At 36.2% G+C, this 21,851-nt stretch overlaps 1 protein-coding gene and 1 pseudogene across 5 annotated transcripts in view; both read right to left on the bottom strand.

The window, feature by feature from the left end:
- The window catches only part of DACH2 (dachshund family transcription factor 2), a 623,157-nt gene that overhangs the window by 279,350 nt on the left and 321,956 nt on the right, over positions 1 to 21,851 (bottom strand). The window lies entirely within an intron of this gene.
- Positions 676 to 21,225, bottom strand: LOC309620532 (ubiquitin carboxyl-terminal hydrolase 10 pseudogene; annotated as a pseudogene). The gene is made up of 2 exons (XR_014249895.1): positions 13,826 to 21,225; positions 676 to 13,785 (listed from the first exon to the last, which is right to left on the bottom strand). The product of XR_014249895.1 is annotated as a ubiquitin carboxyl-terminal hydrolase 10 pseudogene (transcript).

The following is a 21,851-nucleotide window of genomic DNA, read 5'->3' as shown; positions in this document are numbered from 1 at the left end:
AAACAGCAGACATAGGGCAATGTCAATCTTCATTATTTTGCCCATTTTTCATTATGTGTACACAGAAGCATGAATGCAATTTGAAATCTTTTAATGGCAGTAAAGTTACAATCACCCATCTATATGGCTAACATCTTAACTCCAATATTTCATTTGTAATGTGCACATAAACAGCTTCTCATCACACAATCGTTAAAGTGTATTTTTCCTGTTAGGAAACATCAACTTATTTTTTGTGTTTATTTATCTTTTGAAGTAAAAACTATTTCTTCTCTGATAACAGCTCATTTTTATCATTTATCAAAAAATTAAATGGTGGGGGAGGAAAGTGTGGTGTATTAAAACATTTACTTTTTAAGGAAAGATAAAATTCATTTCCACAAATTTAAAAGTGTTGTTACTGGTGCAGGATCTATTCTACTGTACAGTTAGATGGAGAATCAGCATTATTTCAGAAATATGGTTTTTTAATGTATTTTCTTTTTCTGTAACATCTTTATTTCAGTATAATTGCTTTACAATGGTGTGTTAATTTCTGCTTTATAACAAAGTGAATCAGTTATACGTATACATATGTTCCCATATCTCTTCCCTCTTGCATCTCCCTCCTTCCCACGCACCCTATCCCACCCCTCTAGGTGGTCACAAAGCACCAAGCTGATCTCCCTGTGCTATGCGGTTGCTTCCCACTAGCTATCTATTTTACATTTGGAAGTGTATATATGCCAATGCTTCTCTCTCACTTCTTCCCAGCTTACCCTTCCTCCTCCCCATGTCCTCAAATCCATTTGCTACGTGTGCATCTTTATTCCTGTCCCGCCCCTAGGTTCATCAAAATCTTTTTTTTCTTTAGATTCCGTATATATGTGTTAGCATATGGTATTTGTTTTTCTTTCTGACTTACTTCACTCCGTATGACAGATTCTAGGTCCACCCACCTCGTTACAAATAACTCAATTTCGTTTCTTTTTATGGCTGAGTAATATCCCATTGTATATATGTGCCACATCTTCTTTATTCATTCATCTGTCAATGGACACTTAGGTTGCTTCCATGTTCTGGATATTGTAAATAGTGCTGCAATGAACACTGTGGTACATGTCTCTTTTTGAATTATGGTTTTCTCAGGGTATATGCCCAGGAGTGGGATTGCTGGGTCATATGGTAGTTCTATTTTTAGTTTTTTAAGAAGCTCCATACTGTTCTCCATAGTGGTTGTATCAATTTACATTCCCACCAACAGTGCAAGAGGGTTCCCTTTTCTCCACACCCTCTCCAGCATTTATTGTTTGTAGATTTTTAATGATGGCCATTCTGACCACTGTGAGGTGATACCTCTTTGTGGTTTTGATTTGCCTTTCTCTAATGATTAGTGATGTTGAGCATCCTTTCGTATGTGAACTCAAAATGGATTAAAGACCTAAATGTAAGGCCAGGCCCTGTAAAACTCTTAGAGGAAAACATAGGCAGAACACTCTATGACATAAATCACAGCCAGATCCTTTTTGACCCACCTCCTAGAGAAATGGAAATAAAAACAAAAATAAACAAATTGAACCTAATGAAACTTAAAAGCTTTTGCACAGCAAAGGAAACCATAAACAAGACGAAAAGACAACCCTCAGAATGGGAAAAAAATATTTGCAAACGAAGCAACTGACAAGGATTAATCTCCAAAATATACAAGCAGCTCATGTAGCTCAATATCAAAAAAACAAACAACCCAATCCAAAAATGGGTGGAAGACCTAAATAGACATTTCTCCAAAGAAGATATACAGATTGTGTATTTTCTTAAGTCAAGTGACAATTGCTTTCAAGCAAATGATTTTGATTTGGAAATTAGAAGTCAACATAAACTATGTTGTGCACAAACTCCAAGGCGTCTCCTTTCATTCTAGCCCATTTTTGCAACAGGGAGAAAGAGTTTCTCTCTAAAGAGTCACTAAAGATAGGAGGGAAGTCGGTGAGCCTTGGTGCTCAACAAGCAGCGTTAGGTACAGACAGCGACAGCTACAGCAGGTCCACATGGCAGTAATACAAGAAGTAGGCTGTGCACTCAGTAATGGGCTTCACCACTTGGTGTTGGTTAATCACCTTGACCATCTGGTCGTTGATGCACAGCCAGCCATTCAGACCAATCTGGAAGACATCCATGTTGTAGTGGCCACCAGTGTTGCAGCTGCTGTGGTGGTAGACCACTGCAAATAGCCTATAGGCTCTGTGACATTTAAAATCCTTATTTTTTAACCCCTGGGGAAAGCAGTTCTTTATTAATTTCCAAGTCCACAGGATATCCAATATTTTTTATAAGCTTCTGACTTCCATCAGTCTTCTCGTAAACAAACCATTTCAGGTGCAACACAAGAAAAAGAGGGAGTTTTTCCAGAGTAACTCTTCAACTGATCTCAACCTCTTGTTTGATTTTGGTGGTATAACCCTGGGCAGATTCTCTTGTCACCAAGCTTTCCAACGCATCCTAGATGGTGCATATCTTGTCCGACTGGATATCCAGCTGCAACATGAAGAATGGCTGCAGGGTGGCAGACTCTTCTGAACTCTGCTGGTAAACCACAGACCTGATGTGTCCACCAAAAATGCCAGTGATTGGGGTCTGGACAAAATCCGCCTGGTGAATGACCAAGGTCTTATTTCAGGGGCCAACATGCTCCCATTAGTCCTCACTTCCTTTTCCTGGTTCTTCCTGCTCGTCTTTGTTCACTGAGTGGCTTTTGGGTCCATTGGAAATAGTAAGTTTTTCATTATTTGCTGAGAGAAGTTTCTTTAGGTTCAGCATTTCCTCCTAAAGTCCATTTAGAATGAAGCCTAAGTACTCCTCAGCATCTTTTTGGTGACCCTTTTCAGAAAGGTTCGACTTGATAACTGTCAGGAGTCTATAAGTATATGTTGGTTCAAAGGCAGCTCCAGGGCGGATATCCCTCATGATCCCCAAGAGCTTGTCTGGGTTTTGGAGGTACTGGCATATTAGTAAACTTATTCATTAGCCGAACAAAGCTATCTATCATGGGTGTAGATATACAAGGCCTCTGCACTTTTGAATACAGAGGAATGAACTTCATCAGGTGATACATTAGAGGGCAAGCAACCAATGCCTGCAGTGTAGCATTAATGTAGCCCCAGTTTCCTTTATTGATCAGCCCGCAGGGTTGCAGTGACACTGGTTTATGAATCAAGGTTACGTTCTCCAGTAACTCTGCAATCTTTATGGCTACAGGATCCTCTGAAACTGGAACCAGCCCTTCCTTGACTTCAACCTGCTTTTCAGAGACCAGGGTAGAAGTGGCGGGAGGGGAATACTTAGTTTCCATGGAAACCACAGACGAGGAGGGAGAGGGGAGGGGAGGGGGTAGGAGGAAGTGGGCTTAGAATCCTGAAAAAGACTGGTCCAGGACTTTGCAGGCCAACTGGTGGGAGCAGGGCCTACCACAGAGGCCCAGGGATCTGCAGGAGGGGAGGTGCTCTTACCTTTCGCAGGGTCCGTGTCCGAGCTTGCACAGTGTGCAACTCCACCCTGTTGGCAGCTGTGCCCTCAACCAAGGATTCAAGTATTTGTCCGTTGGCACCTCCAAGGTTCTCAGTAGTATCAGTCTCAACCTAAGGCTGAGCCACACCTGTCCTCAAAAGGGTTTCCCTGGCAGCCTCTGCGGGGAGGCAAGATTGTTCTAGGTCAGTCCCATGGCAGGCAGCCCTCAGGCTGCCCCTGCAGTCCTGGCCCCGCTGATGAAGGCTCTGGGAAAGAACCACTAGGCACAGCATCACTGCCGAAGTCCGTGGCATCCTGGGGGCTGCCACAAGTTCTGGGTGTCCCCGACAGGGGCACATCACCCATCAACTTTGCATCCTCTGCACCTACACTGTTCTGGACTCTGGGATTGACATGGCCATTGACCAGGGCTTCTGTGGAAGTACTACACTCGCTGCCATCTTTCAAGTAACTCTACCCAGGTGGACTTTTTTTGTTTTTCCTTTTGTTTTCTTTTTACGCTCCCTTTGTCCAAGACCACCCAAGATGCCATCATTTTCCAAAACTTCCACCTCCACGTTAGTGCTGCCATCCAGAGCAAGGGCAGAGCCTGGGTACTGGTAGTCGGTGGAGCTACAGTTCACTTCTCTATCTATGTAATCAGGAATCTTTTGGGACGTTGTGCAAATAAGGATAAATTCAGGGGCCTAAGGATTCAATGTGCTTGAAATACTGTATGTAGTTGGGAGTTCTCGGCAAAGTGTCAGTGGGTTCAGTTACTTCATTAACACCAAATTCAATTCTCTAATAGTCTTCTCCATTAGGTAGTTCATCAGCAGCTTGTGCACCAGGCAGAACTGCTCCACCACATAGACGATGCTCAACCGAAGAGCAAGGAGTCACAAAGAACTGATGGAACTCATCAGGGCTAAAATCTCCAAAAATATACTGTGGGTTGCGGAGGGCCATGGCGGCCTGTTTCAATGAGCCTTGGTGCTCAACTGACTCCTCACGCTGCTTCCCTTCTAAATCAAATTTTGATTTGTATATATTCTCACTAAATTGTTATAGAACAAAAGAAACATTTACATGCAATAAGTGTTTTTGGAATAAATGAAGAGGAGGAAGAGGATGGAAAAACATTAAAGCAAGACAAGTGGAAATCAAGGATGTTCACAAGAGAGTAGAGTTCTATAATTATATAGACACAAAAGAACTAAGGTACATTTTATTCCACCCATTCATTTTGAAATAAGCACCGAGTCTCTAGATGTTAACATTTCCCTTTTTTCAATGCATCCTCTATATTAAATACTTGTTCAAAAGACAAAATTATAATTCTGTCCTTGAGACTGAAAAACAACAACAACAAAAACAACAACAGGAGCAGCAGCAGCAGCAGCAGCAGCACACTCTCCCAAGAAAATAAGCTCTCTTCCATTTGAAAGAACTTAATATTATGATCCTCAATAATGAAAGGAATCTGCATTGTATATTGCAGTAAAAATAACAGATCTATAATGAAGATCTTCAACCAGAAATCATGGAAACTGGACAGGTTACTGTCTGCTCTTATTTTTTTTAGTCAGGATTTTTATTTTAATTGAGAAAGGAAGTCCGTATGCCTGGGTTTCTATTGGCCTCAATCATAATTTCCAACTGTATCTATTCACAGATGACTACATATTGTCCTCTATCTGAACAGAAGGAAAAGATGTCTGCTGTCCCTTGACAGACTATTCATTACAGTGAAAAGTAAATAAGAACTATTTCATCTTCAGAGTATTTTTCTATAACATTAAAATCGAAACAATATTAAAGTCACATTACAGATCTTTATTACATTAAAGACCTGTAATAGAAGATATACAGTAATACATTTTTGCTTTACTCTAATGCAGTAATAATGGTGTCAAGTTAAATAAAAATATTTACTAAAATAAACATTTGAGTTACAAACTTAAGAGTTTGCAAACATTACTAGAAGCAAATGAAATAAATTTCAAGGTCTTAAATTGTGAAGGAAAGGCTGTGAGTTTAATTGTACTCCATAGTAGTATGAATTTCCTCTTTCCCTTAGGACTGTAAGGGGAAATCAGTAAATTGATGGGTAATCCAAATCAAAGTTCATCAAAACTCAGGGCCTTTGTTACATGTACAGCAAGACTACTAAAATCATATACCATAATTTACCTGTGTGATTAGTGGTACAGAAATGGTGTACCTTGCCATACAGGGAAAGGCTAAAATACATGCTGTAACAAAGTTGGTGGTGCTTCTAGGTAAAACAGGTAAACACATATCACCCTTTCTCTCTCACACAACACAATGATACCTAGAAATAATGCATGATGTAGCTCTTTGAGAATTCTGAATAGTATATTAGCAGGAGGATAGAGTAAGAACATCAGAATTCAAAGTACTACTGATCTGGTGGTAGGTTTGCACAATTTCCCCTCCAGTATCTTCTACCTTGAACTCAACATAGCCTGAAACATATAAATGGGCACTGGTGCAGACAGAGAGGGAAATAGGAGAAGCCCTCTGCTTCTGGCTTAAGGAGCAGGAAAGGGAACTCCTACCATTCAGAGATAATGGAAATACTTGATATTGTGCTTTTGTTTTTTGTTTCTTTGTTTTCCTTTCTCCAGTCCCTCATGTCCTAGTTCTCAATCTGTAGTGTGGAAACAAGAGTGCAGGAAGTTCCCCTTCTGATCAGAGGAGATCTGGTACCAAGAACATGGGGCCAAGGCCATTGATATTTTTTATTTCTGACTCCCCACCACTTGAAAATGAACACAGGCACAGGAATGGAAGTACACAATATAGTGAAGTAACCAAGTCTCAAATATCTGTCCAAAGGTCTGAAAAGAGGAGACCCAAAGAACTTGAAATCACAGGAGAAATCAAGAAGAGGGAGGCACTCAAGACACTGAGCCTATAAAATAGTTTATGAAATCCTGGTATCAATTCTGAACTGTGCGTGTATGGGGATCTGATCTTATTCTGCATACCAAAGACTTTGAGAAATAAACTAAATGAAACCACTGCCAAGCACCAGAATGTCCTAGGTAATGCACACAGATGATAGATTTGAAAATCACTGCACAGACTTTTAACAACAATTACATTGAAAGCACAGCACACACAGTGTGGATGAGAAGCTGTGGCCTGAACATAAAAAGGTTGTTTCCTTGATAAAACAAAATGTCAACATTCTACACAGGCAACATTCTGCATAGGCTTTAAATAAGTCCTAAAATCTAACATAATATTCAAAATATATAGAATAAAATACGAAGTTATTAGATACACAAGAACCAGGAAAGACTGAGCTTGCATGGAAGAAATAATCAATAAGAGATGAATTCTAGAACAGTGATGTTAGGAGCTCTGCAGAACTGCTCCCAGGGGGAAAACATAATTGGTAAGAATTATTTGAAACCAAAAATTTTAAGTCTGCAGAAATAGTCCCAATTAAATACAGCAAAAGAAGAAACATTTATCCCCCCAAAAATATACAAAATCCCAATAAGAACAGCAAGAGTCAGTGACACTTGAGCCAGGAAACCCTCTCTCCCTCCCCTCTGCTTCAATTCAGCAGGACAGGAGCTCCACTATGAGCAGGTGTGACCAAAAACACAGGGTCGTCTCTTCCCCCAGATCCCAGTTAAGGGCTATGATATCTCTGAGGATGGAAAGACATTTCTCATCCTCCTCAGTTCCATGTTGCAAAAGCTCTATTACATTCTGAGTGTTCTAGGTCTCTCTTCCTCCACCTAGCCACAATTTACAAGGCAGAAGTTCTAACAAGGTGCAGCAGAACAGAAACAGCACAGCCCAGATCACTTTTGTCCCAGCTCATTCAAAGGATGAAGGTTCTATCTTGGGAAAGGCAAGCCAAGAAGAGCAGAAGTTACTGCCATGTGAAGCAGGGGTGTCATTCTGAGAGAAGTGAGCCACCTCCCTGTCCCCAAATCCAGAGAAATGGTGCACAATTGTTTACTGGAGAGACAGAGTGGGCCATAATAACAGAAAACTAAGAAGCTCCTCCCAAGGGAACTGACTTTATTTGGAAGAGTTTTGGAAAGTTCAAACTTCACGGTGCTGTTGAATATAATGGATATTTTAGATGTAAGCAATAAAGAGGAGGCTAATAACTCCATGAGAACAACCAGTTAAACCACAGGCCAGCTAGCTGACCAGAGAAAACCAGGGAAAGAAACAATTAAGAAGATCCCTCCTGGGGTCAGAACAAACCTTAAAGAATAGCCAATAAAATCAACCCCTGCAAAGTGGCCAGAATATAATTGGGTCAGACTATATGTAGTATTTATACCCCCAATGCATTGTCAAAAATAAGAGAAAAATCAGCTGGTTATGACTCAGGGCTAAGGGTTGAGTGAGATATCAACAGAGGCAAACAGCTTGACAGAGATATCAGAGAAAGTGACAGTCAAAGAGAACCTTGCTAAAACCTTGTTATCCCATAGTGACTGTATTTATGCTAAAGGCTGTGCCCCCTGAGGAGGGATAAAATAGACATTTTAAAAATGTTACTAGTAATAGAGAGGGACATTTTATAATAATAATGGTCAATAAATCACAAAGATGTAATGATTATAGATATATGTGCACCTACAAACAGAGCTACAAAATGCATAGTGCAAAGCCTGAAATAATAAATGTAAAAATAGATAATTCAGATCATAGTTGGAGACTTCAGTAATCCACTTACAATAACAGATAGAACAACTAGGTAGTAGGTCAACAAGGAAATACAAGATTTGAACAATACTACAAAGCAAGTAGACCTAAATGACATCTATAGAATACTACACCCAAAACCAGAAGAAAATATTCTCCTCAAGTACATAGAACATTTTCCAGGATAGACCATATGCTAGGCAGTAAAACAAACATCAGTAAATTTAAAAGAATTGAAAACATGCAAGTTTTATTTTCTGAACACAGTAGAATTAAATTAGAAATTAATAAAATGAAGGGGACTTCCCTGATGGTGCAGTGGTTAAGAATCTGCCTACCAATACAGGGGACACAGGTTCGAGCCCTGGTCCTGGAAGATCCCACATGCCACGGAGCAACTAAGCCCATGTGTCACAACTACTGAGCCCGTGTGACACAACTAATGAAGCCCATGCACCTAGAGCCCATGCTCCACAACAAGAGAAGCCACCACAGTGAGAAGTCCACACACCGCAACGTAGAGTAGCCCCTGCTTGCTGCAGCTAGAGAAAGCCCGTGTCCAGCAACGAAAACCCAACACAGCCAAAAGAAAAGAAAAAAGAAAGAAAGAAAGAAAGAAAGAAAGAAAGAAAGAAAGAAAGAAAGAAAGAAACAAAAAAGAAAGAAATTTTAAAAATAAATAAATTAAATAAATAAATAAAATAAAATGAAGAAGTTTGGGGAATTCACAAATATGAGGTAACTAAAAAATATGCTCCTAAATTACCAATGGTTGAAACACAAGATCACAAGGGAAATTAGAAAGTAGTTTGAGATGAATGAAATGAAGACACAACATACCAAAACTTATTGAATGTAGCTAAAAAAGTGTTTAAAGGGAAATTTGTAGATGTAAATGACTATATTAAATATGAAGATGGAAATACACCCCATGTTCATGGATTAGAAGACTTAATATTGTTAAGATGGCAATACACCCCAAAGCAATCTATAGATTCAATGCAACCCCTATCAATATGCCAACAGCTCTTTTTTTTTCTACAGAAATGGAAAATACAATCTTAAAATTCATATGGAATTGCAAAGGGCTCCAAATAGAAAAAAAAAATCTTGAAAAACAATAACAAAGTTGAAGAACTCAAACTTACCAATTTCAAAACTTACTACAGCATTGTAGTAATCAAGACAGTGTGGTACTTCCTTAAGGATAAATATCTCGATCAATGGAATAGAATTGAGAATCCAGAAATAACCCACACATCTGTGATCACAAGGGTGAAGAGACCATTCAGTGGGGAAAGAATAGTCTGTTCAACAAATGATGCTAGTACAACAGGAGCTAACTCTAAAACTTTTAGAAGAAATTATAAAGGTAAACCTTGATGATCTTGGATTTGGCAACAGTTTCATAGATATGACACTGAAAGCACAAGGAACAAAAAGAAAAACTAGGTAAATTGGAATTTACTAAGTTAAACATTTTTGTGCATCAAACACTATCAAAACAGTGAAAAGACAACCCACTGAACAGGAGAAAATATTTACAAATCATATATCTGATATGATTCTAGTATCCAGAATATGTAAATATTCTTACAACCAAAAAACAGACAATTAAATAATGGGCAAAGGACCTGAGTAGACATTTCTCCAAAGAAGATATACTAACAGCCAAATAGGACATGAAAAGATACTCAGTGTCATTAGTCATTAGTGAAATGCAACTCAAAACCACAAAGAGATACCACTACACACCCATGAGGATGACCATATGGAAAAAAAAAATAAGTAAGTATTGGGGAGGATGTGGAGAAATTAGAACACATATACATTGCTGGTAGGATTGTAAGATGGTGCAATCACTGTGGAAAACAGTTTGGTGGTTCTTGGAAAAGTTAAACATAGAATTACCATCTGAGTGAGGAATTCCACTCCTAGGTCTATACCATAATTGAAAACAGGTCTTAAAGCAAAAACCTGTACACTAATGTTCATAGCAGCACTATTCACAGTAGTGAAAAGATGGAAATAACCCAAATGTCCATCAACTGATAAATGGATAAACATAATGTGGTATATCTATAAAAATAATAAAAAATAGAAAATAATAGACATAGAAAATAATAAATATTGATACATGCTACACCATAGATGAACCTTGAAAACATTATGCTAGTGAAAGAAGCCAGATGCAAACGGCCACATATTGTATGATTCTTTTCACATAAAATATCCAGTACAGGCAAATCCACAGAGAAAGAAAGCAGAATAGTGGCTGCCAGGGGCTGGGAGAGGGAGTATGAAAAGTGACTGCTTAATGGGTAAGGTATCACTTTGGGATGATGAAAAAATTCTGGAGCAACATAGTGATTGTACAATGCTGTGGCTGTACATAATGTTCCTGAATTGTACACTTTATAATGGTTGAAATGGTAAAATTTTTTTGCCTTTAAAAAATTATTTTCATTTACTTGAATCCCACAAAAGCTTTAACTAAAATGTTCATTTTGTTAACCCAATGTAGACCCAGCCCTACATCCAAAATTTCACCAAATTAGAAAAAAATGGCTAGATCCCATGATTGAGCATAAACACTGCAATGGTATTAACCCAAGTTTTTAGTAGGCTTTTTCTCGCCTTCATACACTAATTTTCTACTTCTGTGTTTATAGTATTATGGTAAGCGTGTTGGTTTTTGTAATCTTAACTTGTACTTAGCAGTAGATATATATAAATTATAAATTCAAATAAAAATAGAAAAGTTGAATCTTTGAGGTAGAGAATAAAAGGGAACATGGATAGTTCCTCCTTCTAAGCTTTATGTTATGTGTATTTTTCCACAGAAAAAAATCTCAAAACAACAACCTAACCTTCTACCTTATGAAACCAGAAATAAAAGAAGAGAAAACTCAACCCAAAGCAAGTAGAAGAAAGAAAATGGTAAAGTTTATAGGGGAAATAAGTGAAATCGAGAATAGAAATCAATAAATAAAATCAAGGAAACCAGAAGTTGTTTCTTTGAAAGATCAACAAAATTGACAAACTGTTAGATAGACAGACAAAAAGAGAGAGAAGATTCAATTGACTTAAATCAGAAATAAAAAAGAAGGCATTACTAAAGACCTTACAGAAATAAAAAATATTATAAGCCTAGGTGGAATGGACAAAATCCTAGAAACAGAAACAAACTATCAAAATTGACTCAAGAAGAAATAGAAAATGTGAATAGATCTATCACAAGAAAAGAGATGAAATAAACTTCCCACAAAGAAAAGCCCTAAACCCAATAGTGACCATGGAGAATTCTACCAAGCTTTTAAAAAAGAATTAACACAATCCTTCACAAACCCTTTACAGAAATAGAAGAGGAGGGAACAATTCCCAGCTCTTCATCTGAGGAAAGTTTTATCCTGATTTAAGTAAATTGAATGCCAAAATCAAAGATATCACAAGAAAAGAAAATTATAAAACAATTTATCCTATGAATCTAGATGCAAAAATCCTCAATGAAATACTAGCAAACCAAATTCAGCAACATATAAAAAGCAGTATACACCATGGCCAATTGAGATTTATCTGAGGAATTCAAGAATGGCTTAACATAGAAAATCAATTAATGTAATATACCATATTAATAGAATAAAGGGTCCAAACCATATTATCATATTAATAGAAGCAAAAAAATTTGACAAAATACAACACTCTTTCTTAGTAAAAAAAACACCCCACAACTGGGAATAAAGGGAACTTAACCTGGTAAAGGGCATATACAAAATCTCACAGAACATCATAGTTAATGCTTTGCCCCTAAGATCATGAAAAAGAAAAGGATGCCTGCTATTGCCACCTCTGTTGAAAAGTGTACTGGAGGTTCAAGCTATAGGAATTAGTGAAGTAAATAAAATAAAAAGCTATGAGATTGGAAAGGAAGATATAAAACTATCTCTACTTGTGTATCACATGATATTATATACAGAAAATCTTAAGGAATTCAATTTTAAAAGCTATTGAATTAATAAAGTAGATCAACAAGGTTGTACAATACAAAATCATTATATAAAATAATTGTATTTCTATAAACACCTAAAAGTAACACAATGAAATTGAAATGACTATTAATTTACAATAATATCAAAATAAATACAATATTAGGAATAAATTTAACAAAAGAAGTGAAAAATGAATACTCTGAAAACTAAAACACAACTCATTAATTAAAAGGCAAATAGTCCAATTAAAAACTGGGCAAAAGGAACTGAATCAACCCTTCTCTAATGAATTATATACAAATAGCCAATAAACACATGAAAATATGTTTAGTATCAGAATCCATCAGGGGAATGCAAGTTAAAACCATAATAAAAGATGTTGAATATACAGACTGACAGCTTACTAGAACAGAGGCCTAGAAAAAGAATTTTACTATTAGAGCCAATACCAAGGTAGAAAACTTAAACTGTAATTGACAAATTGCCAAAGGCTCAAAGTAGACAAGCTTGAGAGTTAAAAATGCCAGGGAGGGCCAGTCTTAGAGGGTCCCCCACACTTTTAGGTGTTTTACCTCCAGGAGACCTACCAGCTCCTCATAGTGAAGATCAGAGAAAAATCCCCTAGTACTTTTGGAAGAAAGAGGGGGAATGTAGCCATTTTTAAATACACCCAGAGCATTCTGTTCTTCTAATAAAAAATGCCCTCAGGGAGACTATATTACCAGATCCCAACTGACTGGAGTTTTACCGGAAACTAACTGACCTGGAGAAGAGAAAAACCTAACTCCAGATACCTCTGAAAAATCTCCATGTCTAGACAATATTTAAGAAGTAGTCTCTAGGGAAACCCAAGGTCTACAGGAGACAAAAACAAGGAAAATAGAGACAATTTTAGCTTCTTACACCTACAGAGATAGCAAACATTAAACACAGGCTAGCAACCACCCAGATAAAAATAAAACCTCACACTAAAAGGCCTATTTATCTAAATTCCTTCATCCAGTACATCTTGTCCAGCTTGCAACAAAACATCACAAGACACAATAAAAGACAAAACAAAAACAAAAACAAACAAACAAAACAACAGTTTAAACAGACAGAGCAAACATCAGAACCAGACTCAGATATGGCAGAGATTTAATAATTATCAGACTGAGATTTAAAAATAACCATGATTCATATGCTAAGGATACTAATAGACAAAGTAGACAACATGCAAGAAAAGGTGAATTGATGTAGGCAAAGAGATGGGAACTCAAGAAATATGCAAAATGAAATGCTAGAAAGTTTTTAAAAACTGTAACAAAATGATGAATGTCTTTGATATGATCATCTATAGACTGGAAACAAAGAAAGAATAAGTGAGCATGAAGAAAGGTCAATATGAACTTTGAAAACTTAAAATCAAAGAGAAAAAAGAATGAAGAAGATGGAACAAAATATCAAAGAACTGTGGGAAAACTACAAACGTTGTAACATATGTTTCATGGAAATATCAGAAAGAGAAGAAAGAAAGACAGAAAGAGAAGACATATTTGAAGTAATAATGAAATTATTATTGTAGACACCAAATTATAGATCCAGGGAGCGCAGAAAACAAGAAGCACTATATATATATATATATATATATATATATACACACACACACACACACACACACACACACACACACACACAGAGTTGACCCTTGAAGAACATGGGTTTGAACTGCACACGTACACTTATATGTGGACTTTTTTCAATAAATACTGCAGTACTACATGATCTGTTGTTGGTTGAATCCATGGATGCAGAAACAGGGATACAGAAAGCTGACTATAAAGTTGTATCCATATTTTCAACTGTGTGTGGGGAGTCATACCCATAACCCCCAGGTTGTTCAAGGGTCAACTGTATGTATAACTATAACTAGGCATATCATATTCAAACTAGAGAAAATCAAAAACAAAGAGAAAATCATAAATTAAAGAGGTAGGGGGATAAAACCATACTTATAGAGGAGCAAGTACAAGAGTTATGTAGGTTTTTTCTCCAAAAAACAGCAAGCAAGAAGACAGTGAAGTGTAATTTTTAAAGTGTTGAAAGAAAAGAAAAACACCAACCAATAATTTTTACTCCATGGCATTATCCTTCAAAAGTAAAGGAGAAATAAAGATTTGTTAGACAAACAAAAATTGAGGGGATTTTTTACTAGTAGACTAGCCATGCAAAAAATGTTAAAAGAAGTTCTTCAGAAAGAAGGAGAATGATATACATCTAATATCTGGAACTATATAAAGAAAGGAAGAGCATTAGACAAGGAATAAATGAAGTTAAAATGAAATCTTTTATTTTCTTCATTTTTAATTGATTTAGCAGTTAGCAGTATGTTCAAAATAGTAATACCAATGATGCACTTGGCAACTTATAACATAAGGATAGGCAAAAATGAATGATGGCAATATTGTAAGGGAGAGAAGAGAGGAATTGGGAATATTCTGTTATAAGGTAATTGCACTAACTGTAAAATTTTGGATGTAGTATTATTTGAGAATGGACTTGGATTAGTCATAAATGTATATTGCAAACTCTAGGGCAACCACAAAAAACAGCAAAATAGGAATATAATTGGAATGCTAAAAGAGAAGATAAAATGGATTCATGTACAATGCTCAGTTAAAATCAGAGGCAGAAAAAGAGTAGGAATCAAAAGCAGACACAAAAAACAAGGACAATGAATAGAAAAAAGCTACAAAAAAAGAAAAAAGCTACAAATACAATAGGTATTAATCCAACTATATCAATAATCACTTTAAATGTCAATGGTCTAAATATACCAATTAAAAGGCAGAGACTATTAGAGTGTATTAAAAACACCTAATTATATGTTATTCATAAGAAACCAACTTTAAATATAAAGACACAGATAGATTTAAAATAAAGGAATGGAAAAAGACATATCACGCTAATACCAATCAAAAGAAAGCCAAAGTTGTTTTCCTAATTTCAGACAAAACAGACTTCAGAGCAAGGAAAATTCTTAGGAATAAAGAAGGCACTGCATGATGATAAAGGGGTCAATTCTCCAAGAAAGTCTTAATTCTTAAGGTGAATGTGCCTAACAACAAAGCATCAACATACATGGGGCAAAAGCTAATAGAACTTCAAGTAGAAAAAAACTAATCCACTCTTATAGTTGGAGACTTCAACACCCATCTATCAGTAATTGACAGATCCAGCAGGCAGAAAATCAGTAAGGACAGAGTTGAACTGAATAGCACCATTAATCAACTAGATCTAGTTTACATTTACAAATTCTTCATCCAACAACAGAAGAATACACATTCTTCTCAAACTACTTTGAACATTCTCCAAGACTGACCACATTCTTGTCCATAAAACATGCTGTTACAAATTTAAAGGACTAAAAATCATACAAAGTATGCTCTCAGATCCCAATGAAAATAAACTAGAAATTAATAATAGAAAGATACTTGGAAAGCAGCAGCATATAGACATTAAATAGCATACTTTTCATAACACGTGGATCAAAAAGAATTTCAAGATAAATTTAAAGTATTTTGAACTGAATGAAAATGAAAATACAATTTATCAAAATATGTGGAGTGTGATGACTGCAGGACTTAGAGGGAAATCTATGAAATTGCATTAGTATATTACAAAAGAAAAAGACATAAAATGAATTATTCAAGCTTTCATCTTAGGAAACTACAAAAAGGAAAATCAAATTAAATCCAAAGAAAGCAGAAGAAAAGTAATAATAAAATTACAGCAAAAATCATTGAAATTGAAAACAGAAAATCAATGAAACCAAAACCCAATTATTGGAAAAGGTCTATTAAATTTATAAAACTTCTAACGTGCCTAAGAAAAAAGTGAGAGAATTAAATTACTAATATCATAAATGAAAGAGGGGCCATTATTACTGATCCTATAAACATTAAAAACTAATAAAGAAATATTGAAAATTACTATGTTTGCAAATTTGATAACATAAGTGAAATGGAAAAATTCCTAGAAAGACATAAATTTCTGAAAGCAAAAAAAGTGAAAATAAACAAATGGGACTACATCACACTTAAAAGGTTTTCCACAGCAAAGATAACCATCAACAAAATGAAAAGGCAATCTACTGAATGGGAGAAGATATTTGTCAATGATATATTTGATATGGGGTTAATAACAAAAATATATAGAAAACACACAACTAAATATCAAAAAAAGAAACATTAAAACAGGATTTTAAAATGGGCAAAGGACCCAAATAGACATTTCTCTGAAGAAGACATACGAATGGGCAACAGACAAATGAAAAGATGCTCAACATCACTAATCATCAAAGAAACACAAATCAAAACCATGAGCTATCACTTCACACCTGTCAGAATAGCTATTGTCAAAAATACAACAAATAATAAGTTGGCAAGGATGTACAGAAAAGGGAACCTTCATGAACTATCAGTGGGAATGTAAATTCGTGCAGCCACTATGGAAAACAGTATGGACATTCTTCAAAAAGTTAAAAATAGGACTTCCTACAAGACAGCAATACAACTTCTGGGTATCTACCCAAATAAAACAAAAACACTTATTTGAAAAAATACATGCACCCTTATGTTAATTGCAGCATTATTTACAAGAGCCAAGATATGGAAGCAACCTAAGCCAAGATATGGAAGGTAACTTATGATTAGCAACATAATCAATAGATGAATGGATAAAGAAGATATGGTATATTACTCAGTGGAATATTACTCAGCCATAAAATGGAATGAAATCTTGCCATTTGTGACAACACAGGTGGATCTAGAGGGTATTATGTTAAGTGAAATAAGTCGGAAAGAAAAAGACAAAATCTGTATTTCACTTATATGTGGAATCTAAAAAACACAAAACAAATGAACAAATATAACAAAACTGAACAGACTCATAAATACAGAAAACAGACTGGTGGTTGCCAGAGGGGAGGGAAGTGGAGGGTTGGATGAAATAGGAGAAGGAGCTTAAGAGGTACATACCAGAGTTATAAAATAAATAAGTCACAGGGATGTTATATACAACATAAGGAATATAGTCAGTAATACCGGAATAATTTTGTATGGTTACTAGACTTATCATGGTCATCATTTTGTAACGTAGTTAAATGTCAAAACATTATGTTTTACACCTGAACCTAACATAATTTTGTACATCAACTATACTTCAATAAACAAATAAATAAGAAATAGATAGTAGGCCCATATCTTTTTAAAAATTTTAATCAATACTTAATAAACTTCGAAATCAAAAAGCACAAGGCCCAATTGTTACACTAGTGAATAAAACCAAATATTTAAAGAAGAAATTACACCAATTCTTTACAATATCTTACAGAAAATAGATGCAGAGGGAATACTTACTAACTTACTAACCAACTTACTAATTCTTTGAGGCCAGCATTACACTGATACCAAATATTTTCTTTTATTAAAAGAAACAAAAACTACAGATGAATATCAATCATAAACATAGACACAAATGTCCTTAACCAAATATTAGTAAATTGAGTCCAACAATTTATAAAAAGTCATACACCATGATCAAATGAGATTTCTTGCAGGTATGCAAGTTTGCCTCAGCATATGAAAATTAGTGAATGTAATCTGTCACATGAAGAGGATAAAGAAGAAAAGTCATGCAATTATATAAATATATTCAGAAAAAGCATTTGACAAAATCTAACACATATTCTTGATAGAAACTCTCAATAAGGTAGAAATAGATGGGAACTTCCTCAACTTGATATAGAACATCACAAAAATTCTACAGTTAACATCATAATTAATGGTTATAAACGAAGTGCTTTTCTGCTGAAATACAGAATAAGCCAATGAAAACCCGCCCATGGACAGACACCAGCCCCAGGAACACCACAGCCATGCAGCCTGCCATGTCAGGACCCAGCACACACACCAGCAGACTGGCACCAGCCATGGAACCCCCACCCTGACCTCATTCCTGACAATCAGCAGTCAAGCACCAGCTCTGGGACATGTTGGGCCCCTCAACCAGTGGGAAGTGTATAATGATTCAGGTCTTCTCAAGAAAGAAGAAAAGACCCAAACAACCTAACTTTACACCTAAAAGACTAGAAAAGGAAGAAAAAACAAAGCCTAAAGTTTGCAGAAGGAAAGAAATCATAAAGCCCAGAGCAGAAATAAATGAAATAGACACCAAAAAAAAACCCAGAATAGATTAATGGAACTAAGAGTTGGTTATTTGAAAAGATGAACAGAATTGATAAACCTTTAGCCAGACTCATTAAGAAAAAAGAGAGCTCAAATCAATAAAATCAGAAATGAAAATGAAGTTACAACCAACACCACAGAAATACAAAGGATCAAAAGAGATTACTATAAACAACTATATACCAATAAAATGGACAACCTAGAAGAAATGGACAAATTCCTAAAAACGTACAATCTCCCAACACAGAACCAAGAAGAAATATAGAACATGAACAGAACAATTAACAGAAATGAAATTGAATAATAAAAAATCTCTCCATGAAAAAATGTCCAGGACCAGATGGCCTCACAGGTGAATTCTACCAAACACTTTGAGAAGAGTTAACATCTATCCTTCTCAAACTATTCCAAAAAGTTGCAAAGGAAAGAATGCTTCCAAACTCATTCTACAAGGCCAGGAACATCCTGATACCAAAACCAAACTTATCACAAAAGAAGAAAATTACAGGCCAATATCACTGATAAACATAGATGCAAAATTCCACAAAAAATATTAGCAAACCAAATTCAACAATACACGAAAAGGATTATACAACATGAACAAGTGGGATTTATTGGAGGAATGCAAGAATGGTTCAATATCCACAAATCAATCAATGTGATACACTACATTAACAAAAGGAAGGATAAAAATGATATGGTCACATCAAAAGATGCAGAAAACGCTTTTGACAAAATTCAACATCCATTTATAATAAAAAATGTAGATATAGAAACAACATACTTTGGCATAATAAAGGCCATATATGATAAGCTCACAGGAAACACCATCTTAACAATGAAAAGCTGAAAGCATTTCCTCTAAGATCAGGAACAAGACAAGGATGTCCACTCTCACAACTTTTATTCAACATAGTATTGGAAGCCTTAACAATCAAACAAGAAAAATAAATAAAAGGAATCCAAATTGGAAAGGAAAAAGTAAAATCATCACTGTTTGCAGATGACATGATATAATACATAGAAAATCCAAAAGGCACCACCAAAATACTACTAGAGATCATCAATGAATTCAATAAAGTTGTAAGATAAAAAATTAATATACAGAAATCTGTCACATTTCTATACACTAACAATGAACTATGAGAAAGAGAAATTACAAAAATGATCCCATTTACAATTGCATCAAAAAGAATAAAATATCTAGGAATAAATCTAACTGAAGAGGTGCAAAACCTGACATGAGAAAACTATAAGATGCTAATGAACAAAATTAAAAATGACACAGATGGAAAGATACATGGTGTTCATGGATTGGAAGAATTAATATTGTTAAAATGACCATACTACCAAAGGCAATCTACAGATTCAGTACAATCCTTATCAAAATACCAATGGCATTTATCACAGAACCAGAAAAAATAATTCTAAAATTTGTGTGGAAAAAGAAGACACCAAATAGCAAAAGCAATCTTGAGAAAGAAGAACAGAACTGGGGGTATCATTCTCCCTGAGTTCAGACTATATTACAAAGCTACAATTATCAAAACAGCATGGTACTGGCACAAAAGCAGACACATAGATCAAGGGAACAAAATAAAGAGCCAAAAATAAACCCATGCACTTATGGTCAATTAGTCAATAACAAAGGAGGTAAGAATATATAATGTGGAAAGACAGTCTCTTCAACAAGTGGTGCTGGGGAAACTAGACAGCTGTATTTTAAAGAATGAAATTGGAACATTTTCTTACACCATGCACCAAAAAAAAAAAAAAATCTCCAAAATGGGTTACAGACCTAAATGTAAGACTGGAAACCATAAAGTTCCTAGAAGAAAACATAGGCAGAACATTCTTTGACATAAATCACACCAATAATTTTCTTGGACCTGTCTCGCAAGGCAAAGGAAACAAAAGAAAAACTAAGCAAATGGGACCTAGTTAAATTTAAAAGCTTTTTCCACAGCACAGGAAACCACTGACAAAACAAAAAGCCAAACTATGAATGTGAAAGAATATTTGCAAAGGACATAACTGATAATGGGTTTATTTCCAAAATATATAAACATCTCATGCAACTCAATATCAAAAAAACAAACAATCCAACTAATAAATGGCCAGAAGACCTGAATACGTATTTTTCCAGAGAAGAAATATAGATGGTCAACAGGTACATTAAAAGATGCTCAACATTACTAATCATCGGAGAAATGCAAATCAAAACCACAATGAGATATCATCTCACACCTGTCAGAATGGTTATTATGAAAAAGACCACAAATACCAAATGTTGGAGAGGATGTGGAGAATAGAGCACTCTAGAATGCTGTTAGTGGGAATGTAAATTGGTGCAGCCACTGTGGAAAACATTATGGAGGTTGCTCAAAAAGCCAAAAATAGAACTACCACATGATTCTGCAATTCCACTCCTGGGTGGTTTATCCGAAGAAAATGGAAACACTAACTTGAAAAGATACATGCACATGCACCCCAATGTTCATTGCAGCACTGTTTACAATAGTCAAGACATGGAAGCCATCTAAATGTCCATCAACAGATGAATGGATAAAGAAGATGTGGTACATATATACAATGGAATATTACTCAGCCATTAGAAAGAATGAAATAATGACATTTGCAGCAACATGGACGGACCTGGGGATTATCATACTAAGTAAGTCAGACAGAGAAAGACAAATATCATATGATATCATTTATATGCAGAATCTAAAAAAAATGATACAAATTAACTTATTTACAAAACAGAAACAGACTCACAGACTTAGAGAATAAACTTATGGTTACCGGGGGAAAGGGTGGGGGACCAGGGGGAAGAGTCGGGGGGAGGGATAGACTGGGAGTTTGGGATTGACATGTACACACTGCTATAGTTAAATAGATAACCAGCCAGCGGGCCCCAGGACCTGCCCCCGGTGACCCAGAAGGGTACAGACAGCTTTGACCACTAGGAATTCCACTAGCAGTCCCCAGGACTTGCCCATGCTATCCCAGGAGGGCGCAGAGAGATTCAGTGGCTGGGAAATCCATCAGTGGGTACCAGGGCCTGCCCTGCTGTACTGGGAGCGTGCAGATAGCTCTTGCTACTAGGAAATCTGCCAGTGGGTGCCAGGGCCTGCCCTGATGTCCCAGGAGGGCACAGAGAGCTTCTCCCACTAGGAATTCCACCAACGGGCCACAGGACCCATCCCTGCTGTCACAGAAGGGTGCAGACAGCTCCAGCCACTAGCAATTCTGCCAGCAGGCCACAGGATCCTCCTCCACTAACCAGGAAGGGTGTGGAAAGCTCCTGCCCCTAGGAATCCCACCAGCGGGCCCCAGGACTTGCCCACGCTGCCCAGGGAGGGTGCAGAGAGCTTCCATGACTAGGAAATCCATCAGTGGGTCCCAGAACCTGAACTGCTGTCCCAGAAGTGCATGGATACCA

The sequence above is a fragment of the Balaenoptera borealis genome (assembly GCF_965194805.1).
Source record: "Balaenoptera borealis genome assembly, chromosome: X".
Taxonomy (NCBI): domain Eukaryota; kingdom Metazoa; phylum Chordata; class Mammalia; order Artiodactyla; family Balaenopteridae; genus Balaenoptera; species Balaenoptera borealis.
Note: the sequence above shows the minus strand (reverse complement) of the source record. Positions and strands in the feature narration are given on the sequence as shown.